The sequence below is a fragment of the Gallus gallus genome, chromosome 3, assembly GCF_016699485.2.
Source record: "Gallus gallus isolate bGalGal1 chromosome 3, bGalGal1.mat.broiler.GRCg7b, whole genome shotgun sequence".
Classification (NCBI taxonomy): domain Eukaryota; kingdom Metazoa; phylum Chordata; class Aves; order Galliformes; family Phasianidae; genus Gallus; species Gallus gallus.
Window position 1 is genome coordinate 93,051,933 of NC_052534.1, and position 26,518 is coordinate 93,078,450.

The 26,518-nt window shown below is 39.4% G+C and overlaps 2 long non-coding RNA genes across 3 annotated transcripts in view; both read right to left on the reverse strand.

Annotated features, from left to right (window-relative positions):
* Window positions 1-8,534: 8,534 nt before the first annotated feature.
* LOC112532095 lies at window positions 8,535-11,114 on the reverse strand. The gene is made up of 2 exons (XR_003074383.2): window positions 10,848-11,114; window positions 8,535-9,220 (listed from the first exon to the last, which is right to left on the reverse strand). It is a non-coding gene; the product is annotated as an uncharacterized LOC112532095 (long non-coding RNA).
* Window positions 11,115-11,135: 21 nt separating this feature from the next.
* The window catches only part of LOC107053144, a 188,994-nt gene continuing 173,611 nt past the window's right edge, over window positions 11,136-26,518 (reverse strand). The window contains exons 29-31 of one of the 2 annotated variants that reach the window (XR_006938739.1): window positions 17,562-17,734; window positions 15,772-15,892; window positions 11,136-15,164 (exon numbers count right to left, since the gene is read on the reverse strand). This is a non-coding gene — a long non-coding RNA (uncharacterized LOC107053144). Of the gene's footprint in view, window positions 15,165-15,771; window positions 15,893-17,561; window positions 17,735-23,971; window positions 24,584-26,518 lie in introns of those variants that run through there. The other variant, XR_005858530.2, reaches the window with a different exon arrangement.

Genomic DNA, 26,518 nt, shown 5'->3' on the forward strand with positions numbered 1-26,518 from the left:
CTGGTATTACACAGTTGTCTGTATAAATCTGACACTCAGGCAGATAAGCATTGCCTTTTGTTAAATAACTGTTTATCATCAGATTCCACAATTTCTCATAGCAAGGAACTATAATAGTTCTCTATGGTTGTATCATTATGTAATCATATTCAAGAACCTCACAGAAGATAAAGTAGCTACAGAAGATATCTAGATAATTTTCAGAATTTCTTTGTTTATAACATACAAAGTCTTTTATACCACCTTAAAGCAGATGAGAACAAGGCACTGTGACAGAAGAACATTTGTTGTAAGGAATATGCTCAGTGGGGATGGCCTTATTATAAAAGCCATACAGAGTTAAAGCATCTACTCACCAGCAAAGCATGGGAGCAGCCATCCCCAAGGCTGTTTTCAATCCTGTACTGCAAACTGTAGGGTACCCAATGCACATGAACTGAGCAACTGCTATTTCCCAACATAGTGGCTCATGGCCAGGCTTCAAACAAATTGCTTAGTTTCCTGGGCCGTTCCATGTGCTTTGCCTTTCAGTGAATGAAGCAGCAAGGAGGAACCAAAATTTCCTACCCTTGCTGAGGGATTTGCTGTCTAGCCTCACACCCTATTTCTCTCTCTGTTAGAAGTTTCTGAGCTCCTGTAACTTCTATTTTTCTGTAGTGAGAGACAGGGAGGAGAGTTCTCATCTCTTGAGTCTGTGCTGCAGACTGCTGAGGTTTGGGCAGGGAAGCAGGTGTCAGTCATTTCAGCTTGATGGCACTGAGCTCCAAAGGAGTTTTCTACCTCCTGGGTGGAAAGCCACTGAATTGTAATAGGAGAAACAGGGATGGCATCCTTCCCTTATCTAAAAATAAGGCACTCTGAATTGCTCCTCAAAGGCAAAGCTCCTGTAAATAGTGCAGCCTAGCGGATTTGATGTATGCAACTAGGCTGTCCACCTATCTATAGGCAGTCTAATTCAAACACTGCAGCAGTGTCCAAAAGTTGCTGCAGTACCTATCCTGAAGCATGTAAATCCTTTTCTGGGTACTGGGGTCTGCCTGCAGTCACGCTTGATATGGCTGTTCAGAGCAACGTGGCCTGGGGAGGAACATTAACTTGGCAGCAGGCAAGTAGCACAAATAGCTAATCAGGGCAGCACAGAGATTCCCTGTCACCCACAGCCCCGTGGAGCTTTGTGTTTTATATTCAGTGCATTAGACCATGAAGTAAGAAAAAGAACAACAAAAATCACCTTATGCCAGTGGTGTACCCCACCTTCCTCCCCAGCCTCCTTTGACGGATGAAACTCCATTATTAACGGTAGGCTTGCACATTAATGATCTGACATGCAGGATTTATGCCAGTGCTACAAACTATAATATTTTGATGAAGGCTTACTTCCTTCTACAACTGTACTATATATTCTGCTAACGCATGCTTCCATATGGAGCCATTAAATATATATATATGTCCCACACAGAGAGTGGGTCAGTAAACAAGTTTCAAAAGCCTATTTCTTCTTCTTAAGGCCAGGTCAGCGAGTGACCTTCTTGCACTTCAGTTCCATGGAGACCACATGCTGCAGTTCCTGCTTTAGATCAGACTTAAAGAAGAGGAGAGCTAGTCTTACCTGCTCTCTGAATAGAAAATACTCCTATTCGCTGTAATCACTGCTGGTCAGAAAACATGTCCTGCACTATTCCATTTTCCCTTGTCTTTCCTTAGTGTACAAAGAGTTTGTATTCCCTCCACAGTACCCTACATTGTTCAAAAAAACCTGTATTTGCTACAGGGCATTAGGAAATATATTCCCAGATTGCTAAGAATTCATTTTTGTTTGCTTGGAATAAAAGCTCAGGAGCAAATAGAGCTAGATTAAAATGAAAAGCATTGCTACAAAGCAGAAAGCGCATATAGTGTTTTTTCTTAAGTAGAGGATATACTTCTATCATGAGGCCTGATGGGATTGCTTTAGGCAATAGCCTCCACCAGCTTAGCTCCTTGGAACTTTCATTTTAAAAGGGCTACAGTCCTAATGTGTAGCACTTAGGTAGTGGAAATGAGCGTCCAGTGCTGCTAACTTTTGGGAGAAAGGAACAAGATTTAAAATGATACCTGAAAAATCAAAGTATGCTTTGTTTTCTTCAGAAATCATCTTTTTAGGAGAAATGCAAGCACCTAGAAAATCTACTAGATTACCTTTATCTGAAATAAAGTTAACTGGACTGTTATAGTCACTTGATTTTCACATAACTGAGAGTCTTTATTCTATCATTCAGTTCTACAAATGGAGAGGGTAAATAGTTGCCCCTGCTATCATGTCAGCAAGCTAAAATATTTTTAAGCAGTATCTGGATATACAGAAACCCTACCGCTGTGAAGTGCTGCCCAGTGCTTCTCTGCTGCCTGGGTTCTTGCAGGTTATGCTGTCCTTGCTCAGCTGAGGTGTGTAGCCCTTGGCCAACACCAGCACTTCCACAAAGTTTGCCTCCCTGCTTACATCGTTTGATGGAACTATGGATTTTTTTTCTGGGATTTTATTGGCAGCAACCTTTGTGTGAAAATTACCAAAATGAGCGTACTGGAGTGTAACTGAGAAAAAATGCAGTTGCACTGTCTGCAGGTTGAGTTTAGAGGTTCAATTAATCAATTAATTTTTTTCAAGAAATACGTCGCAAAAAATGAGAGCACCTCTGTCTTACACCTGTATCAAACAGCAATTTGCAATCAAGTTCTTCAGTTGAACTTCATAAAGGACCAGAATTCCACTTCATTCGGGGTTTGAAACCTATACGCTCAGCAGGCATCACACATGGAAGTCTGCACCCTACACTCAATGCCTGCTACATTCACCATAACATTGGAACAGCGAGAGCCTGGAATGCTGTGGGAAATATTCAAATTCACGAAATGCTTCAGTGTCTACACAAAGGGACTTCAGGCATTTGATTTTAAAAAATCAGTGACAAACACTAAGAGAAACTCTAAAAAGCACATGTGACTTAATGGTAAATGATATGGAGAAGACACCTCCTGTCCTTCAGTCTCTTGTTCTTACATAACACCACAGCAGCCTCACATTTGCAGTTCCTATGGTGAAACTGTACCCATGTGCTTAGAGTCTTTAGTCTGCCTGTAAAATGATAAAGTTCTAAAATACATGAAAGAAGATCTGCTACTTCAGAAATAGCTTCTGGTCCCTGTGGCTGCATCATACTCCTCTTTACTACAGGCATTAAACTTGGCTAACATTCTTACCTTAGAAACATGACCATTTGTGATATTTAGGTGTATCTGTGGTGATAAAGCTTTCATTTTGATTATCATTTGGTTTCCTTACCTTTATCACAAACTTTATTAAAAGTATAAACTAAAACATCGCATTTTGAAAAGCATTACAGGTAAAAGACCACAGAGTTGAAACCAGTGGAATAAAATGGCAGTAACATCCACCTTGTAGTCATCTAATGAAATCAGATGAGTACATTTTGACCCAGGATGTTTCAACATGAAGTGTCTTCAAGCAGTGTTAATTTAAATTAGTAAAATATTTTATTTCCCAAAATACCATCCTGAGGGGTAACTGTAAAACTGCAAACGTCTCATCTGTTGTAAGTGCTACAATTATTCTGTTCACTAAGATTCTTTTATAGCACCCCTGTCCCATTATTGTTCTGTTGCACTTTTATAATCTAGATTTGGAAAATAAAAAAGAAAATTTACTGCCAAAAATATTAAGATAGCTAATTTAAGAAAGACAACAGCTTTTCATTAGCACTCATATAACTTGTATTCATGACTTACTAGTAATTATATCAGAGATAATACTGGCACTTAGAAAATTTTCTAATTGGATTTAATAAAAAAGAATAGAGCATGATAAAACAACCCAAAAGAACACTATTGTATTGCTAGTCAAAATGAAGAAGAGTCATCTAACTGAGATGTATATTCAGTTATATTTAGCATCTCCAGTCCTAAGACTCCAGATCATTTAAAAGCTCCCCATGTTTATGATCCTGTTATTCATAGCTAACAGTAATAACGCACATTTTTAGAGGTGAAATCTGGAGATCAGAGAGGTTAAGCGATTGTCCAAGCTTATAACCAAGCTTACTCAAAGGATCAATTGTCATTCCTCCGCATCTGTATGTTCGTCTTTCCCAGATCAGGAATGGGTTTTTTGGAAATTAAAACGTTTTTAAAACATGGCTTTATGTGTTTACGTCTATTGGTTCAGTACTCTCTTTCTGTGCCTTGGAACAATTTACTGTATACCAGATGAGAAAGAGTTGTCCTGGTTTCAGCAGGGACAGAGCTGATTTTTTTCACAGTGTTTGATATGATGTTATGTTTTGGCTTCAGGAGAAAAACAATGCTGATAACACACCAATGTTTTAGTAGCTGCTGAGCAGTGCTGTACAGAGCCAAGGAACAAACTGTAAAACTGAGAGGAGTTGGTTGGGGGAGCTGCAGCTACTCAGGGACTGGCTGGGCATTGATCAGCAGGTGGTGAGTAATTGCTTGTGCCTCCCTTGTTTTGTAAATATATATATAATTATAACTACTGTCATTTCTCTTTTCCTTTTCTGTCTCGGTAAATAGCTTTTATCTCAACCTATGAGTTCTGCGTTTTTTTTTCTTTTTTCTGACTCTCTCCCCCATCCCAATGGCTCAGGGCCCATCTCTGCAGCCTTTTAATTTATTATTTCTGTATTAATTAAAGTTTTTCTCTATGTCCTGGTGATGCTTCAACCAGATTGCATTTGATTCTTAAACACATTTCAGAAGGATCACATAAAATTTGTTATATTTCACATTCAGAACTTGGAGTTACAGTGGCAATTATCTGTGGCAAAGATGGAGGCCAAAAGGTGAGACAGTGTTACAGAAAAGTCAGGAAAGGAGAGCAGAGATCTTGCTTTCAGGTACAACATTACTCTTCATTATCACCAGTTCTCAAAATCAATTGAATTGAAGGTGCCTGAAAAATTCATCTCCCTCTAATTAATTCCTCTCCCAATATATGTTACTAGGGAGTTACTTCAGATGTGAATTTAGAGGAGAGAGATACTGCTCCGTTTTGCACTTTCAAAGGCACTTTAACAAAAATGCAGCCCCTAAAACTCCTCAACTCTGACTTCCATGTTTTTCTGTTGGTCACCTTGTTCTCCTGCTGCCATGGGAGAGACAAGGTAAACGATAACCAGAAGTGAATCTGGATACCAGGCTTTACTTAAGAACCAATAGGATTAGAGCTTTAGCTTATTTCATTATTTCACACTCACCCCCTCACCATCCCACTGTTATGCTCACCAACACCTCTCCCCTGAAAGGAGATTTCTGCTGGCATGGGAAAGTTGGGCAGAAAATTGTGTTGGCTCCTATTCTCCATTCCACATCTGGCCAATCACTGGCCAAGGCCTCTGAGCATCTTTTGGCATTTGTCTATACCCATTTATGACACAAACATTTGTGTCCACCTTCCCATTCAGGATACTCACCTTCTTCTTTCCTGGTTCTCTTCTCTCTGAAGCTACATTTTCTTTTGGAACCATTTCATTTTTTCAGCCACTCTTCTTCACAGGCTCCCAAGCTCCATTTTTTTCCCCATCTAGTTTACATATACAAAGCTGATCAGCCTCCTAAATGGTGGTTCTATCATGTGTCTCTTCAGTAATCAGTAATCAGAGAGCTCGGGACATTTTGCTGTAATTTAGTCCATGTATTATCAAAATCTGCTACCAGCCTACATTTGGTGTAACTAGCAAGCAGCAGACTTCTGCTTGAAGCTCCAAAACACCAGTTTTGGACATTTACTCCTACACCCCCAAACACTTGATTATCTGTCAACTATTACCCTTCAAAATATAAGATATTTTTCACCTATGATACCCACATATCCATTCCCTTTTTTAGTGAGACAGTTCTCCATCATGAATCAGCTTTGTGCACTTAGTCCCACCACATCACACAATAGAGAAAGGGCTTCTGTGTCCCAACTTGGACACCCTCCCACACTCCTGCTAGACTCTTATTTCTTTAAAAACATTTTAAAAGTATTATGCTTGCTGCATTCCATTTCCTCTGTTCGTCCCATTTAATTTGCTGATTCAAAATAGATTGTTATGAAATTATACTAGTTGTATGTTTTATAATGATCTCTTCTCAGGTAATGAAAAGTAGGGGTAAGCTCTGTCAAGTGAGTCATAAGATAATGCTAGGCAATTCTCCATCTGAATACAATTACTTAATCCAAGTGCAGATACAGATCAAATTGCCACACAGATATTTTTTTCACCCAAATAACTGTGGAAAGAGACATTTAGATTTCATTTCTGACCCTCCCAAGTTCTTACCTTTCCTGCTGTATTAGAAAAGGCTGTTAATCAGTTGCCTCTTCAGTAGATCCGAAGGGGTACTTAAATGATTTATTGTGTCCTCTAGAAGAAAGGATGTATTTTAGAGATTTATAATTTTTAAAAAGGGTCATTTAAAAGTTGCAATAAATGTAATTATTATGTAGGGTGGTAATAATTCTCTTGAATTTCATGTAAATGCAATTTCTAATTTATTGAGTGCTGAATGTCCAGGCTATTACCTGGTAAACAGGTAATTACATGGCTGTGTGGTCACAAAAAACTATAAAAAAGATTAAAGGGATTTTTTTTGTTTTGTTTTGTTATGCAAAGTACCTGTAAGAAAGAATAATTCTTCCATTCTCTTTTAACTTTCAGGATGATACTACTTCGTCTTTTCTTGTTTTCTCTCATTTCAAATTTCAAGATAAGTTGCAAACCATGGTGTCTGAATCCTTTTACAGTAGAAGTCAGTGAGAGTTGTTAGGGAATCTGTGTAGACTGAAACACTGCTTGTAATATATATAACCCCAAAGCAGTGCGATGCAAGTTTGCATACATTTTCTTATATTTGAATAAATATATGGACAAAGTATTATCAACATGGATCATAGTCTAAATTGCGTTGCAGCAGAACAACAGTTTAGAATTATTCCTTTATTATCTATCTCTCATTAAACATACACTAGAATATTTTTTAAATATTAACAAATAATTCTTAAAAGAAGAAATAAAAGGATGTTTTTCCTCCTTGTTTACTCAGATCTCGTATTTTCTTGTGTAAGTCTGAATTTTGCATTTGTGAAGGACTACATGGGTGTAACTTCACTGTAACATTTCCAACTGCCAGCTGAATGCAAATAAGTGATTTTTCCCTCAGTATTCCTGCTCATAGTATACTAAAATTAAAGTGTGGATGGGACTGGACAAAATTTTTCTGATAGATTTTAAATATCTTACTTTCTGCTCTGTAACTTTAGAACACTTAGAATTCCATTTTAGGGGACAATTTGGTATTTGACATCTTTGAACATTCAGATTTCAGAAAGAGACACTCAAGAATCGATCAAAACATGAATCGAGGCACTCTCTTAAAATCAAACAGTAATTAACTAGTCTAGACTTTCCAAGAAAACAAATCTGAAAAGCTCAAATATTCCTGTGCTCTGCCTTTCTTACTACAGCATACTGAATTACAAAGTTTACAAAAAGAAGTATTTCAAAGCAGCCTCATATCCTTAACAACTCTCAACCTGAATCTGTTTGTTTTTCAGACATGGAAAACAACTATAACTGGAGAGTGTGTGCTCCATAGATGACACGTAGAATGTCCTTCACACACCTCTTTACTGTGCTGAACTCATGGTTCTTCTTTGAGAAAAACCTATGCCATTTGTAAATCTAAAAGAGCATTGAGTAGCAGTGAGATCATTTTTATCTCATGTCAAAATGATGGGCATCATTTTGTAATTTCTGCCGGCAAATAATAGAAAAATTCCTGTGTGGATGAATTAAACTATTCCGTGTACTGAATATTGAATTTAGTGGCACTGAAATGCAGAAGACTTGCACAAGTCTCCTTGTACTTACCTTTGGAGACAAAATTCTGCAGAGAAACAATGTCAGAATACTTACAGGTTGCTCCAGCCAAGTAATGCACAGACCGTTTTACCCCAGAGAAATCAGGTTGAACACATCTGCATTTACAATAAAACATCAGGAGACTAAAACAGTCTTCACTGAAGTCAATGGTACTTCTTCAATTGATCTGTTTTGTTTAACTGTTGCATTAGAACCATATTTGGGCCTCAGTAGCACTTAATAAATGCTCAGATCCTGTAAAACATATTGACTTTGTCTATATTACCATGCAGGCAGTCCTGGAGTCCAAAGAAGCTTTCTATCTGCTTTAATATCAGCAAGATTGTCCTTGGGGTTGGTCTAATACCAAGACCTTTTTCTGTAAGAAGCCTCAGGGGATTCCTTATGGCACCTTCTAAGGAGATACTTCTGCAGTGTGGATGAGCCTAGATTTCCATAGAGAAAAGATTTAGGTACCAGACTTTTTGCTGTGGCTGCCATAATAGAGAAAAATATAGAAATTCCAGCTCCAACCATTCCAGACCTTTTCCTCTATGTACTTTCTAAAAACACCTAAGGTGAATTCTGAAAAAAGAAGAAGTAAAAAAGAAGAACTTCTTTTCACCACTTTATTGCTTTTGTTTAAAAATGATTCTTCTGCATCTGAAAAGGGCAGAGAGACTACTATAAGAACAATAATTAACATAGTTTTGCACATGGAGAACATCTTCATTGATGTTCTTGTTGAGAAGGCCTTAATAGGCTTGTAACTGGAAAGCAGTATCTGCCAAAGTGAAAGCTTAATTCCAGAAGCACAACCTCATGGAGGATCCAAAGTACCTTCAGGAATAACACAGTGATTTCTTCCCCTGCTTTCATGTACCTGATTTCCTCTCATTGCCATACCATACCAATATGGAATTTTAAGACACTAATTCCTGCCTATTTCTATTATTATTGCATTTAAATGTTGCCATTTTCCAGCCCTTCCAGAGCTGCCTACACACCGCATGTATATAAATAAACATAGAATCATATGACAGAATCATAGAATGGCTTCAGTTGGAACGGCCCCCCAAGATCATCAGTATACACTTGCTTTCAGTCATGTCTATTGCTTTAAAACAGTCAATACAGAACATTTGAAGCTCGTCTTTCAAGTTTTCTGTCTTATCCCTACAATTGTTACATCTTTGTTGCAGCTGGATGATGACTCCCAAAGCTCTGCTCATATATCATATTTCGATGGTTTCTCCTCTCGACACATCGGATCACAACCGTCAAGCCAGCTGCATATTTATCTAAAGAGATCAGAAGAAGCCAAGGTTTGAGGTGGGCATAGGAGGACGTTCATCATCCTTTCTGCCCTCAAAATTAGGCATTATAAGAGTGAGTGAAGCCAGAAGCAAGATAAGGTTTTCTTCTCTAACAAGAGAATCATAAAACTTGACATACCTGCAGAAAACAGAACAGGAAGGGGCCAAGGTGTCTGAATCAGTCTCCTGGTTTATCAAAACTTTTAACATAAGTACTATTCATCACTTCCATCATTTCAGAAAAAAAAAAAAAAATCCCACAACACGTTATAAACTACTCAGAAGCTGGTTGATGAGCTTTTATGCCATCCCTGTCACAAGGGCAGCACCTCTGAGAAGGAGGCCAGCAGACAGAGAAGGGCAGAAATCGTCAGCTGTCTGACTGTAATCCATGGATGCTTTAGAGTCAAAACTCTAACATGTAATTTTTATTGCAAACAAACGTTCGATATACAGTCAGCTCTCCATTATCCCCCTGGCAGATTATCCAGTTTGCTGATAAATGGTGCCACAACTGCAGGCTAGGCCAGGTCTGGCAGAGCTTATTAGCTTAAGCTCTGCATAAACACTTCTGTACTGCTTCCAGACCCAGCGCTTGGGTGCCTTCACATCATGTTGCTGGAACCAGCACACTGGGATGCAATGCAGATACATCCAAGTGGCTCTGCGGGAAGCCAGCTCATATCCAGCCAGGCTTTGGAGTTTGCCAGCCCTACATTAACACTGGCTCACACAGGGGTTAAAAAGACAGATAGTTTTCTGTAACTCACCCTTTTCCTGCTTGTTCCCATTAAATCATTAGCATAGTTATTGTGAGTTCAGCCTTAGGCCACAAGAAAGCTCCCAGAAGATTTCAGTGTTTGTCAGGGAATACACTAAGCAACATCTAATTAACCCCAACCAAAAGCAGGTCCTGGGGACTGTGGCAAACAGGGAGATCCAAGGCCATGTTGCCAAGTAACTGTGCAAAGTCCTGGAGCCATCTCAGTGGCTCACTCCCTGCATACCTGCTTTTTCAAGCAGAACTCCCTCTTTAGGAAATTTTAAATAAAAACAAATTCAGTCTTCATGGCATCCTTATCAAGGAGAGCAATTCACTGGATTTAAGCATACCTTGGCTTCTGGCATTTACAGGATGATCTACAATACAGCTTAAGTTAATAAATTATAAGATGCTTTGGGATTGTTCAGGGTGGGAAATATGACAGCAGAATCCACTGTTATTTTCAACTCCCTGTGCCCTTTCAGGCTTTGCTGTTTGCAGAGATATCAAAAAAGACATGCTAATTATTGCACAGATATGGGATTTTTTTTTCTCACCAAACTGTGTTGATATTATCAGCTCAATTTATTTATGCATCCAAATGTCTGCCAGATGCAGAGATTTCTGATTTTATTACTCACCTGTGCTGGAGTCAGACTGGTGACTAAGAGGTGAAAGGTCCCACATTAGATTACTGATCCCAGGAGCCAGCCAGTCCTTCGGTTCAAGCACTTTCTAATGCATATTTTGCACTGAATAATCAACTCACTTTTCAAGGTGACACAATCATACTCTTAAAAAAGCCTCCCCCCACACTAAAAAAAAGACAAGACAATGCTCACCACTCACCTCATAGCTACAGTAGCCTTTTTCCTTTTTGTCTTGCACAGTGAGTTTCATTTTAAACATCTAGGGCCACTCATCTCCTGTCTAAAACACACCAAAGACTCCCAGGTAAATTCCAATGAGGTGAAACATATGTGAGCTCTGGTGAATTTATGCGGAGAGACAAGGAGAGAGACAAACATTCACATGTATAAATTTGCATATGTACATGTATTCGTATATGCACACATGCATACACACACATTTGTCTGTAATGTAAGTATTAGAATTTCACAGAGTTTTTTCTTAAATTATTTATGCTAGCTGTGTAGGAACAAATGATTCTGCCAGAACCCAGAAAATAAAAACAAAGTTGTTTGTTCCAGGGTGGTCTCACCAAATCAAAATGCTTTGGTTTACTGAGCAGAAATGTTTGATTTGAATCATTCTGATGTCAAGTTGCATCTGCTCAGCACCTCGTGGGAGTCCCACTGGAACTGTGATGCAGATGCTACATAGCTCCGTGATTTCACACAGACTTCCTTGACTGGCAATATATTCAGTAATGCTGTGCATCTCTCCATATGACCAAGTCATGTAGGATATCCTGAGTCATGTCGTTTACAAGACTGATGATAAACATACTACTGTCAATTAGCCCTTCCCATAAGGCAAGGTAAAATAAGACAAGCAAATTACAATGCCCTAAAAGTTTTTATTTGGAAACTGAAGAGTTACTGTTCATCAACTGAATACTAAACATTTCAAATTGATTCAGTGCACTGAGATGAAATATTTCAACCCAAGACTGCAGAAATAATTAATTTCAATTAAAATGCTACAGAAGGTAGTGCATTATTTACAATTTGTCTGTTACAACTTTCCAATTCACAATAAATTTAGATATTTTGACTTTAAAGTCTTCAGAGGGAAAAACAGACTAGAAATTACTGGGGAGAGGGAGGTATTTTGTATTAAATAATCTAATTCCTACAAAGATATAGCAGAGAACACTCTTTTTTTCTTCCTCGTGGAAGCTATACTAAGACACGTGGAAGAGAAGGCGGTGATACAGTACAACTGACATGGCTTCACCAAGGAAAAGTCCTGCCTGACCAACTTAGTGGCCATCTATGATGGTGTAACTGGATCAGTGGACAAGGGAGGAGCCACTGATGTCATCTACCTGGACGACTGTAGAGCCATTTGACATAGCCCTCCACAAAATCCTACTCTCCAAATTGGAAAGATATGGATGTGATAGGTGGACTGTCTGATGGATGAGGAATTGGTTGTGAGATCACACCCAAAGAGTGGTGGTCAATAGCTCAGAGTCTGCCTAGAGATCAGTGATGAGCGGTGTCCCTCAGGGGTCAGTACTGGGACCACTACTGTTAAATATCTTCATCAATGACATTGACAGTGGGATCATCAAGTGCACCCTCAGTGAGTTTGCAGATGACACCAAGCTGTGGGGTGCAGTCAACATGCCTGAGGGACGGGTTGCCATCCAGAAAGACATAGACAGGCTTGAGCAGTGTGCCCAGTTGAACCTCATGAGGTTCAACAAAGCTACAGAAATGATCCAAGGGATGGAACACATCACCTATGAGGACAGGCTGAAAGAGCTGGGGCTGTTCAGCTTGAGAAGAGAAGGCTCCAGGGGAATGTGATAGCGGCCTTTCAGTATCTAAAGGGAGGCTATAAGAAGGGGACAGATCTTTAGCAAGGTAAATTATGACATAACAAGGAAAAATAGTTTTAAATTAAAAGAAGAGAAGATTTAGACTGATACAAGGAAAAACTTTTTTATGATAAGAGTAGTGAGGCACTGGCACAGGTTGTCCAGAGAGGTGATGGATGTCCCGTTCCTGGATACACCCAAGGTTGGGCTGGACAGGGCTCTGAGCAACCTGATCTAGCTGTTGATGTCCCTGTTCAATGCAGGAGAGTTGGACTGGATGATCTTTAAAAGTCCCTTCCAATTCAAACAGTTCTATGATTCTATGAATTTGCTAAGGCCAAATAGTAACTTGAGAGTAATGTAAGATACAAAATGAAAAAGAGGAGAATTTGGGAGGGAGAGCACTAGCACATCCAGTATTAACTCATCTAGGAATTTTCCTGTAGGTCAGACAGGGTTTGATGCCACAGAGGGTGTATGGCCTTGGGCAACAAATACTTGTTGTTTCCAGCCTTGCTCTTTTTATATTTGCCAAGCACTTGCTAAGCAGTACAAATTCAGAAGCACTTCATAGTCTATGAGGGATCAGGAAGGAAAAGCAATTACTCTCATGAAGACTCCTCTTCACAAAACATTTTTTGGCTGTTGGGGTGGTTAATATAGCTCTAATTACTTAAATAAGTCACTGGTGTATAATTTAAAATTGGGACCTACATACAACTGTCTGTTTTGACTGTTTACAGTGGAAGTAAATGCGGCTAAGAGTAGCACACCCTTTCCAGTTTGCCTAAGGCAGTGAAAACCCCTCAAGCCAGCCCTGTCAGGAATGATGCTGACATGCATTTATGGTACAGTTACCACTAGATAATATAATGCAATTAACAGATCTCATCACTAGTCCTTAAGGGAGTGCAGCACATTGCAAAATTTTGATCCACATGTCATCATTGCTTCAAAATTCATTCAGCCCAAAATACATCAGTTGTTTTGATTTAATATCACACAGTCTGTGCTGGCTGATACTGTACCATAATTTTCTAAAGATTGCGATCCTGGACCTAGATGACCTCCTGCCCATACACATTCAAAGCCCTCAGCAAAGTTGCTGGTCTTGCATAGCTCAGTCTTATGGCCAGAAGCTCCAGAGGGGAAAGATTTTCCCCCCCTCTGTTGGTGGAAAAGGAAAAACTATATGGAGCATACCAATCAACATAGCTTATTTTGCAATTCTTTTTGTAATAAACTTATTTATAAAGTAGATTTTAATACCTATAGAGTCCACAAAATGGGCCTGTAAAGAAGAGGAAGAATGCTTACCAGTGATATCACTGGAGAAGTTCAAACAAGCTAGTCATTTTGGACCATGTTGTCTGCTTAAACAAGATAGTAAATTGCTGAAGCTGTGTCAGGCGAGGTTCGGGTTGGATATTAGGAAAAAATTCTTCTCTGAAAGAGTAGTCAGGAATTGGAACAGGCTGTCTGGGAAGATGGTTGAGTCACATTCCCTTAGGTGCTTAAGAAACATTTATGTGTTATACTAAAGGAAATGGTTTAGTGGGTAAATGTACTGGTGGTATGTGGATGGTTGGACTGGATGATCTTGGAGGTCTTTTCCAACCTTGGTAACTCTATGATTGTATGATTCTATGAAATAGCTATGACTCTCCCATACTTAGTAAACTACATCACAGTCATGAAGAATCAGACTTCTTGCCTAGTTTTAGGGAAGTATAAGCATTTCTGAGGTGGCAGCCATTGCTGTAGTAGTTGGGAATGGGATAAACCCTCCCTTGGAGAGTGGCAAGGTCTCTGCACTGTCCAGCTCACTGGAAGAGCAGGACACTCTGATCTTCTGCTTCACCTCTCATTTTTCTGTTCTCTGCAGTATGTCTTTTCCTTCTGTTTATTATTTCCTGGCAGAAATCATTCTGCTTGCATCTACACTACAACAGTTGTTCTGCACGCTGTATGTGGTAGATGGAGATAGGTAGTTGGATTGTAAGTTGAAATGCACTCAGGTGGCAGAGGCTGGAAAAGAAAGGAATATCCAGAAAGCTAGACAGAACATCAGCAGTTAAAACCATTGAGAACTATCAAGCAGGTTATGGAACCATGATGGGCACCTGTGTATGCATGGCAAATTATCTGTGATGGCAGCTCCCTTGTTAATGGCCCTTAGCGTGAAGTCTTGTCCTTTTCAGATCTTCTAATGAGAGGGCTTGTTTGGGACTTGAACTTTTCATGGACACGTGCTTCATTGGTCAACATTATGGGAAGAAGCCAAGCCATGAGGCCAGGTCTTGTTCACCTTGCTTCCTATGTGCACTGAGATGTGACAGGATGTTCCTTTCTATTTTAGTTTATTTGCTTAATTAGAAGTGAAGGGAAATTCATCCTCGTTGTAACTGAATGTACTTCTCCTGATGAAAGCATAATTTTAATATCTGCAGCTAATATTAGTTACAGCAGTGATGGCTCTTGCCTGCTTTCCCGATCATTTCACAGAAGACTTCTTTCTGTTTCACCTCGTGTGTCTACTTTGTACATCATCCTACTGCTCCTGTATCATCTGCCTTTCCAAGGTGAAGGTCCTCAAAAGATTCAGATTATTCAGAATGCTTCCCATTTATACCAGCTGCACACCATCCCCATATCAACTGGAAAGAAAAAAACAAAAGAAAATATATTTTTCTTCCAATCATTTAAACCAAATAGCATCAACCTATCCAAAAAAAAAAAAAAAACCAAACAACAACAACAAAAAAAAAACAGCTCCTTTGTGCTTTCATTTTGAATGATTAAAACACCTTAAATCACCTAAATGCACTCTATATGCAAGTTCAATCGATATGCATGAGATTATGATCTACTGCACTTGAGAAATGGGCATCTCAATCTAGGGGTTGATTTTGTCAACAAATGAGTTATATCAAATCACAGATACATTTTCTATACGCACATCGTTAATAACAGTGGCTAAATTTGCCAAATGGAGAAGACCAGACATAGGACCACAGACAGCCTTTGTGCCAAATGATAAAATACAATAGAATCCTCCCTGACTCTGGTGAAAAAACGTGCATGTAGGACGATGGGGGCCAGGAATTAAAAACGGTAGAGTGCACTATTGAAAAAGAATAGTCAGCTGTCTTCACGATTTAGAAAAAAAAAAAAAAAAAAAAAAAAAAAAACCTTAATACAACAATTATCATTAAGAGTGATTTTTCCACCACATAACTGACAAGTAAATTATCACGTCTGTACCTGCATGTTGAGTTACTGCTTCACCTTCACCAGTAAACAAAGAGGGGGAAAAATTGCTTTCAGCGACATTTTTTTTTCCCAAAGAGCCAAGCTGTTTGTGCTTTCTTCTCTTTTTCTTTCTCTTTATGTTTTGTTGTTGAAAAAAAAAGATCAGATATAATTAGATAAAGTGGTAGCATAAAGCCAAGAGAGCTTTTTCTAGAAACCAGGGAAATTGTGTCTCATTTAGTGTTATCCCTTTAGTTATCTTCCCCCATCAGTGTTTTATTCCTATAGCCTTCCCTAAAAATATTAGAAGGTGAATTAATATTTAATAAAATAAAAGCTTTTATTCTGCTTTATTAAATGCTGAAGAGGTATAATGAGCAAACGGCAAGAGTGTCAGGTCACAAATATACAGAGACTATAGATCCATCTAATTTCAGCTCTACTGCCCTTTCTTGCTTCCTTGCACTTCACAGAAGAGAAACTCTAAATCTTTTTTCTCCTTATGGCTCTTTTATGAAACAGACGTCTGGAGAAATTAATTTTTTAAATGGGAGGACACTGTTATTACACCAGCTTTATCAGAAGACAGCAATAATTAGGCATCAGCAATAAACATACCAACACAGACAAGACAAATAGTAAAATTTTAAAGAGCTTTTAAGATTCTGGAATCATCAGTCTGATGAGCCACATCCCAGCAAGGCCCATTTTCATCAATGGGAGCCTGGTGTGACCAGCTCATATATAAACAGTATTCACAGGACAATATCTAAAGTTAGATGAGATTAATCTAGGTGATTGTAATCCTGCTTCCTTCTATATCTGGAGGTGTCTTGGCTTTCAACACCTCTTATATAGTTTCACCCAGGCAGGATCCAGAAACTAGCAGCTTCTTGCTCTTCCCTACAGTGCTTCATCCTGCAGGTTTTGTCAGAGTCCTCCTAGTAGACTGGTTTCTGTGTACAATCTCCACCATGTCCCACTTAGACTATGAAAGCAGATGAGCCCGAGCCACAAGGTTGCTCAGCAGCCTGCTCTGCTTTGCAGACCTGGGCAGGTCCATCACGTGCTCCCCACTGACCCTCCCTGCTCCCACACTGGGGACACAGACTGGGCATCTGCTGTTCAGAGGCTGCTGTTCACACACCATAATCACTGTTAATGGCCACTGGTCTAATGGTGTAATGAAGGAGGTGAGGAGCCGACACATCATCATTTCTGCAGTCTCTGCCGGAAGGATAGGGCAAGCTTCTTGCTGTGCTAAGCTCTTAAATCATTACAGCAGGAACCACTAAGGCTCATGAGCCAGACAGCTCAGTAGGTAGGAGCTAGTGTGGGAGAGTCCTGAGTTTGCTTCTTTCTTTATTTAGATTAATTTTTTGCCCATTCTTAACAGCCACTCAGTAATCTATTCCAGGGTGAAGCCACCCTCGCCCTATCCTATAAAAGCTATTCCGTTGTGCAAAGAGAGAGCTCAAGGTCAGCGGGTCAGGAGGGGAGGCCATGCACTGCTGTGGCCTTCTTGGGGAGGGGGCAGTGCCAGCCCCTTCTCCCGCAGATATTTATGTCTTTTATGTGAAAAGCCATTAGAATGGAGTCCAACAGTCATAACAGGAATGTGTCTCTTTTTCTTCACAGCTGACGGTAAAAGCAGAGAATATCTAGCAAAGGAGCAAACAGAAAATGCTGATAGGAGGCATCAATGTACGAGAAAGAAAAATATGTTAAAAATAAAAGCTTACTATCAATTTATACTGAATGAGAAATCCCTTTCATACTTATATCACCATAATCCCACTTACCTTACATGTGTTAGAACTGATGCACTGCCAATTAGGTTTTCTCCCAGTTCTGTTATTCTGTAGATCCCAGAGAGTATTTCCTATTACCAGATGCCCATGACCTTCCACATACGCCCAGGAGGCATTTCTCTCCTTCTCCTTTGCATTTAGCAGCCTCTTTCTTCCAGGTAATCCTGAGAAGAGCAGTGAGAGTCATCTGAAGTCAGGACTGAGAAACATCCTCTCAAAATACAGTGAAGCACACACACTGCTGCAGCTGCAGGACACAGTGTGTGCTGAAGGCTGGATTTAGATTTAGCTTCAAAGAGCATTAAATTCATGCAGTAAAATTCAAGCTAAAACTTTTTTCATCTTTTACACAATCTCACATTATTTAGATTTCCAAGTGAAATTTCAAACAATCCCCAGCTCTGCTCAGTGTATACAATGAGCTTTGGGGATCACTTTCAAAAACACCTCATTTGCATCAATTCAGCCGATCCCTTCTGTGTTTGATAAGATGAAAGTGTGCTTCTAGCCTACGTTCCCCTCTGCTCAGACAATGAAGCACTCATTCTTTTCATAAAAAGAACTAGATCAGCAATCGTGTTCTCCCCTCTTCCAGTTTCTTTAACTGCATCATTGAAACCTAGGAAAAAAATGCATGAAAGCAAGAGGCACAGATGTTTACATCACAGGTACCTAAAAAAACTTGGAAGTATCCTAACTGTGTATAGCCTGTGCATACATTTCATGCCTCACTCACTGAGAATTAGCATTGAAAGTCATCACAGTGAACACAGGGAACTGGATGAATTTCAATCTACTGCAGAAACCAGCCATTTATGTTGTTTGATGTCATCTGCAGTCACATCACTGCAGACATCTTTTGCAAGACTAGTAAAAGAAACATTGTCATTTTTGACATGGCTGCCTGTCCCTCTTCACTGCTCGAGTGACAGCATTCATAGCACTCTTCCCATTGCTCAGTGCATATAACAAACCCAGGTGCAGAGATGAGTCTCCCAGGCTTCCCTTTGAAGAATGTCAGATCAGCTCTGTTTCTTTTAAAACCGCTCCCTTGGACCAGCTGACATTTATGCAAGCCACACAACACCGAGGAATCAGGATTTCAGGCAACTGATACCACTCTGGGGACACACAAACTGTAATCTAGATGCAAGCTACAAAGCAAAAAATTAACAATACATGCAACTGGATGTCACTGGGGTAGGAAAGCACACTGTGCCATTAAGAGAGTTAAGGACAAAGCAGGTATCAAAGAGGTGAAATAATTCACATTGAGCAGTAATCTTATTGGCCTTTAAACTTGCCACAGAACATCAATATTGCATTAATCTATGGTTCTGTGCAAGCTGTACCAAAGACAAAATGGGGAATTTGCAATGGCGTAAAGAAAAGAAATACGCCTACCTACTTTTGAACACTCAAACACGAGTCTCATCACCTTGGGTTCTGTCTACAGCAAATGAGGAGTGACAGAAGCACCTCCAGGGGTTGCTTCTACCCTCTCGAGGTCTGAATTGCCTTCTAGTGGTGCCTCTTGCACTTAATTTCTCAACAAAACAAAACAAAACAAAACTCTTAATTTAAGGATCTCTGATCTTCTCATCCAAGCCCTATCGTCCCCTCAGAGCTCCATAATGCTTCAAAAACTTGAGAGTGACAGACACATACTGAAAGGCAGCATGCTCCTGGGACTGAGCCTGAGGTAGTGGTGAGACACACCTCTCACATCTTGGGCAGTTAGGGCTTCTTGAGGGAAAGACCCCACGACTTCCCACAATTACCTAAAAATTATGTACCTGCTAAGTTGAGCCAGAAGTGCTTTGTGAAATCTCAGCTCATGGAGTGGATCTATTTTCCTAACAAAAAAATATAGCAAGATTTAAAGCCTTTCCCTGGAACTACATTTCTCACACTAGCCCAGTGGAGAAGAAAGAGCTGAAGAAAATATGTATATGTCAGTACATTTCAGATTCTCGTGCTTCAGAAAGCACTTTCAATCTGAGCATATGCAGCTAGCTTTCCAGAAACAAACCTCTCAGTGAAAATTAATACCATCTTTTTTTTTGTCTGCATATGCATAACTGGGGGTTCTCTTGGTTTACAACATAGAGATTCTAACCTAATGAAATGACTGCACGAAGAAATGTCTTAATGTATACAAAGGCAACCATATACAGTAATGTACCAAGTCATTTATCTCCCATGCCAATGCCTAACGGATTAAATATTGTTTGTGAAAACTTGCAAAAATACATTTACACTAAAAAGTTACATTTACACTAAAAAATTGACACGCATTCCTCAACACATGAGCAAGCAGACAAAAATAGAGAGAGAAAAGAAGGAAATAAAAGTAATGAATGAAATTTAATTCAGCCTTTTATTTTCTTCTACATCAAAATCACTGCAGCAGCGCTGTGATAATCAGCAGATTTTTTCTCTTTATTTTCTTTTTCAAAAAATGTGAAGTGGTCCTTGAAGTCAAAAACAGTTAAGAAATTACAGTTCTTGACCATGGTAAAGGAGAGCTGTTAAGTGTTGTTGGGTTTATTCTGTGCACAACTTGCTTTCCCAAGCCTCTCTTTCGTGGACTACAAAAGCTCAAAAGGGTGAAGAAACTAATATGGTGATAATGCTTTGTCTTTGAACGTGACAGACTCATGATTCAGAAATCTCCTGTCAGATTCCTCCTGACAGAATAAAGATCCCCACCTTATCTGAGGTCTCAGCCTCGCACCCCATGAGAACTTCACAAAGCAGAGAAAAAATTGAGCTAAGAAAAGGTGTATGGGGCTTTATTTTATTGATGTTGTTCACATATAACAATCTTAAAAGGCAACTGATTTTTTTTAATCCAAATAAAATCCATATTCCCTTCTGCTTTCAATGACTGGGGATCTTCAGCAAATGAAATTTCAATTCAGCCTGCCCACAATATCCATGTGCTGAGAAAAGGTGGCTTTGGGCTGCCAGAGAGCCTACAAGGAAAGGCATCAGTACGGGCCCTTAAGGTTTAATGCTGCCTCGCCACAAATCTCCATTTGCAGGCAGAGCAGCCATGCCTGGGCAGTGTGCCAGGGGCAGGAAAGGACGCTTACAAGAGCATGGACCTGGTACGAGCCAGACACAGGCTAGTGAGAAGCTACTGACAGCAGCTCTGCTGGGGTTAAGTGGCAGGCATATACTATACACACATACATATATATCTATATGCATATGTATGCAAACTTCTATGCTTGGGCTGAACTTCCTAGCTCCCATCTGCTGTGTGCAGCGTGAAATGTCTCCCTGTGCAGGAGCCAGAACAGTCGTGTGTTCTGCAGAAATCCCACTTGCACTCCATTTCAGTATGTCTGCAGAGGCGCAGCTTGTGCTGACCCCACGAGCAGAAGCAAGTTTCATTCACATGTGAGAATCGGAGGCTTCACTGCTGCCTTCTTCATTTTTTCCTCCTGACCCTTCATTCCTCTCCAGCTCAGCTGACATATATACCACATTATGCTTCCGTTTGCAGACAGTACATTAAGATTCAGGGGATTCTCTACATCCTACCCGCATTTTTCATTACAGCTATTGATATTATGTATTAAAAGACTAATGACTTGGAGCCTCTAATATCAGGAAATGATGTCTCTAATGATACATCTTTGACCTCAAGACTGAAGCCTGCAGTGTAGTTTCCTCATCCGTGTGGCTGTTTCCTAAAAGCCTGGCTGAGTAGTTTGTTGGCTGGTACAGCCGCTGCTTGAGTTTTCACCTTTGCCACTCTGTGGTACTCACTGTTCTTAGCAGAAAAAGCACTGACTGCCTGGAAAACAAGCCAAGGCAATGCAGGTATTAGAGTCAAAGCATGTGGCTGGTGATGGGAGCAGCTTCATTCAGTATGTAAGATGTCCATAAAAAAAGGAGTTGTATCTACAATTCCACTATCCTGCCAGATGCACTGAATTTTGTATCAAGCAAGAGCAGCTTAAATCCACACTTTGCAGTCGGAAAAGGAGGAGGAGGCTGATAAAAGCAGATGATTGATCTAACAGTGCAGCTTTTACAGTACTGTATTATTTCAGGACAGAGTCCTGTAGTGTGCTTCATATGAGTGGAAATCATTGTATGACTGGGACCTCAAAAGACATAGAAACATAAAAATCTCAGGGCTCTCAGTCTTTTCATGCCTTCAGCCAAAGCCTGAACGTTCAGCCCACTCAGACCTGCTGTAGTGCTTTGTTAGTGATTTGAATTCCTCAATTTTCCCTGACTCTTGTGTTGTGGAAAATATTTTGTAAAATGAGTGCCAACATGCATCTTCAGCATGCAACAAATAGATCTCTCTTTCAAGGACGCCATAAGAAAACATATTTGAGTTAAATGAGCATTTCAGAGGCCAGTGAAAAATTAGGCAGCCAGAAGAGCTTTTATCTTTAACAGTGGTTCAGCCACACACATTTTGCCTTCAGTGGCAAATGTGTCGATGTGTAAAGTTTCATTATGAAACTTGTTTCCATAATCCTTTTATTGGCTTGGATTTTACTCTCTCTAGGCTTATTTACTGTATACAAACAAAATGATGTAAGACTTGCCTGAGGGAACTGAACTAACATCATTACTCTGTAGTTTACACTTTTTATTAAGGTTTTTTAAATTAAAATTGCCACTTAAAAAAGACCTGCTCCAATTCTCTTCATTAATAAAGATTTCCATATGTGAAGAGGTGCTCCAACATACAGATTAAGTCATGATCCTACAAATCATAAACATGTCATAAATGTGCTTAATTTTATAAACTTTGAGTGACTCCATTCAACTCTCAGAATAATATGACACATAAGATGCAGTTCATTAGAGTATTTAGATACTTGCTTAAAGCCACCGTTATTCAGGGAAGCCCTTCAGTATGTGGAATTGCAGTAACATATTCAAACATATATTTAATATTAAGCAAACTCTTATATGTTTCATTGAGTTGGGAACACTGCTTATTGAATGGATCACACCAATAATCATATTTAATATGATCTGGTGCTTTATAAAAAAGTAGTCAAATATGTATTTCCAAATACATAGAATACAGAAGTTAGATAGTATGGTCCTAACTTTTTTCCCATTCTAATCTGTATGCACTTCACAATCTAGCCTAATCACCAAAAACTTTTTTTTCTTACAATCTTAAGCTGTAGTAAAATGCAGTAGCTGTAATGTCCTCCCAGGTATTCCTATTGCACCTAGAAGGAGACAACGTTAGACCACTTCATACACTAGGGCAAACACTGTTTATAGTTGTATCTTCATAGAATCATTTGAGTTGGATGGAACCCTTAAAGTCCATCTAGTCCTCTACAATGAACAAGGACATCTACAACTGGGTCAGCTTGCTTACAGTTTGGTCCAGTTCAGCAGTTTCTGTTTCTTTTGCCCTTGGTCCAGAAGCCCAAATCCAATCCCCAGGAATCCTTAGGAAACAACTGTGTAGTCGCATGTATAAGAAAGTACATGGCAGAACAAGAAGGCTTCCATAAACACTGTCAAAAGACATCAATTTCTCCTGGAATAAGCTCTGCTAGGTGGCAAACAGATATAAAAGATGAAAGAAAAATAATCTTGAAGCAGCAGGATCGAAAAAAACAACTACACACTAATCTTAAAATTATATATGTGTGCAACCTGAGACAAATGTGCCATGGTTTGGTATGAATGTTTAATAACTTCAGGTGAACGGCACAGCTTACACTGTGACTTTACCACTAGAGTTTAGAGGCCATTTCAAATCCATGCCAACAAACCTTTTTAGTACAGCATCATGCATTCTTTATTAATACTGCAGACAGCGCTGAGAGTTTCAGCCAGAAAGATATGGACAGAACTGAGGGAATTATGGGGGGTGGGGGGAGAAGACACAAAATTAATTAAATGGTCAAAAAAGATGAATATGTGAAGAAAGATGAAAATAGTCAAATTTGTGTCATTCAGAAAACAAGAAAGTGAAGGACATGTTAAAAAAAAAAGAGTAATCCTTAACATTACAAGCTAGCAACTTAAGTATGAGATAAAAAAGGAGAAAGGCAAACGGTAGCTAGCCATTTCATGCTGCTAAGACCTATTATTTCCTAGAGAAGTGGCAGAAGCCCTAGCACTTATTTAAAACTAACGGGGAAAGAACGGAGAGTGCACTGCTGAAGAGCATCACTCCCCACGGTGGTGTGCTGGATGATGAAAGAAGTGTTCGCCCAACATTCAATCCTACAGCTTTAATGAATCTTCATTTTCTGAGTATTGCCCCTTTAAAATGACAATATGCAAGTTCTATTAAACATTATGTGCTTTCTTGACCACTTGAAATTATACTGATGTGCAGGCAGATGTTTCTCACATGGTCCAGAATTTTTTTTTCTACCTTTTTAACTCCTGCAGCTCTTCTTTTCTTTAGAGGGTGGTGAATGGGAGCCAGGAGTACACTTGTGAGGGAGCAGCTGTTTTGAACTGGAGCAAGCACACCTCTGCCAGGGTAATACAAAGAGAAGTTAGAGAGCCACTGACAGTTCAAAGTGTCTTGCTTTCATTATGCTGCACCTGACATCAACCCTGTTACATCTGTTAAATTCCCTTCAGAGAAATGTTGTTTTTATGAGTAAAAATGAATTGCTCCCTCTTCCTAGATGAAAACCTGTAGGTGTATGAAGTTAAGACAATTATTAATATTAAACTAACATCTACCATTTAATAGTAGCTTCTCCTGAGACTAAAGCAGTGACATGAGTTACTATTGTTGCAGAAGGAGAGACTTGCAGCGTACTATAAAAGTAATGCTCTGTTTGTGTGTGCAGAGCCACATGTGACAAACTATGGGAGCTTTCATAGGTTTAATGAGTCTCTTTGGAGTTCTTCTCTCTCTGGTTAGTCATAGCAAAGCAAGAAAAAAAGCTGTATGTGAATACATACCTCATGCAAGAAGATGCACACTGAGCAGCAGGAAGCATAATGAGCAAAGACATGGGGTTTCCTGTGATCTCTTCCCTTACCTTCATGCATGACTAAAGAAAAGGTTAGAAAACAAAATGCAGGCTGAGGTTTTTGGTTATACCCGAACTCAAGAGCTCAGGGCATGGTATGCAATGGCAGGCTCCCAAATCTGCTTTTTATCCTTTGCACACTGCTGTGAGCAAGAAACAAGTGCTAGGAACAAGTGTTCCCAATATGGTTTTGCAGTATCAGAAAGCACAATGAGACGTTTAGCGTATCCGCAAGACAGAATTGTGACACATTTTCTTCCATAAATTTGTCCCCTGCCTATACTGTGCTGGTAGCAAGACAATGTGTTAGTATCCTCACTCTCAGCTGTAGAGCAGCCAACTCAGCTGTTCCCTGGGGGGGTCAGCCTCTTTGTGTAAATGCTGGAAATGTTGTGTCTAAAGTTCACTGGGCTGTAAGATGGCTGTTTTTCTTCTGAAGATATCCCACTAAATAGTACAACAGTCTAGTATTACCTTACAATGCTTGTATGGGTGTGTAATGATGAATGTCATCACCTGTGAGAGATACAAGTCCTTGAAGTACCCTAATATCACACATAATCTTGTGTGACCTTCTTATAACTGTTCTATGGTTTTCAGAAAAAAACTTGTCAGAGTAACAACTAAAATAGGTTTCAAAGCTTCCTTGATGCACTGCTTTTGATTTTACATTACCAAAATAGAGAGCTTTAGTTTGTGTTTGGAAGAGTTAATTACTCTCTTATGCTCATGTATGAAGTTACACAGAGTCATTCAGCTTTACAGGTCACTTTTCAATCTAGTCTACAAAAGCCTTTACAGTCTGATTAATTTTTCCTATGATTAATCCAAAGCAATATCCAAAAAAACATTGAAAATTTCAAATTTTGGTGCCCAAAGCAAGGCACCTAATAAAGAGAATATGTTGTTCACAAATATTATTTGTAGCTCTCACTATGTGCTTAGCTCTTCAAACACAGATGTGATTTATTTTTAATTGTCTTGTATGATACGTTGTCATATATGGAGAAAAGTGCTTGCCCATCAATTATCATGTTATGAGTACTACCAAAACCAAGTAACTGTTATTATTAGTCATTGGCAGTTATCTCTGGTTCAAGAGTTACTTAGCAAAATGAAGTTACTTCAAGTTGCTTATTTGCTGCTCTTGTTCAGTTTCAGTTTTCTCCATTTCTCTCTGTCCTTTTTGGCGCTCTGCTCATCTTCACCACCTTCTCTTTCCTTCCACAAATATTTGAATAGCTGCCTTCTCTAATGCTAGCTTGTTTTTCTAACAATATATGCAAAAAGAGTAACTCCTCAATTGTCTCAATAACATTTCCTGGAACATACTTATTAAAAAAGGAAGAACTAAAAAATTATAAATAATACCAAGATATTTAGATCCCCTCAAATCTTTTCTCCCGTGCAACAAAGTAAGCCCCAAGCAACCCATGAGAACATACAGTCATAGCAGCCTGCTCATAGGAAATCTATGAAATATCCATTAACTCTGATGTTCTGAATTTTGATAAGCCTGTATCCATAAAAATCTGAATGGCGTGGAACTTATGTGGATGAAGCCCTGTAGAGGTGGTTAGAAGCCTTTTTGCTAAAACCGGATCATGAGCAGGTCCATGGCCATCTCCCATAAGGCTGTATCACCTTATTCCCACACCACTGTAAAATGTCTATCCGTATTTCAATACAAGAAGAAAAGAGTGATGAAAAAGCTGTATTCAGAGGTTTTTGTTTGTTTGTTTGCTGTTAACAGGTTTTTACAAGTATTTCAGTCGTTTTACTCTGCTTTTGTTAATGACTCATCATTTTAGGTGGACAACAGGTCGGCCATGAGGCAGCAGTGTGCCCTGGTGGCCAAGAAGGCCAATGGGATCCTGGGCTGCCATTAAGGGAGCATGGCCAGCAGGTCAAAGGAGGTGACCCTCCCCCTCAACTCTGCCCTGG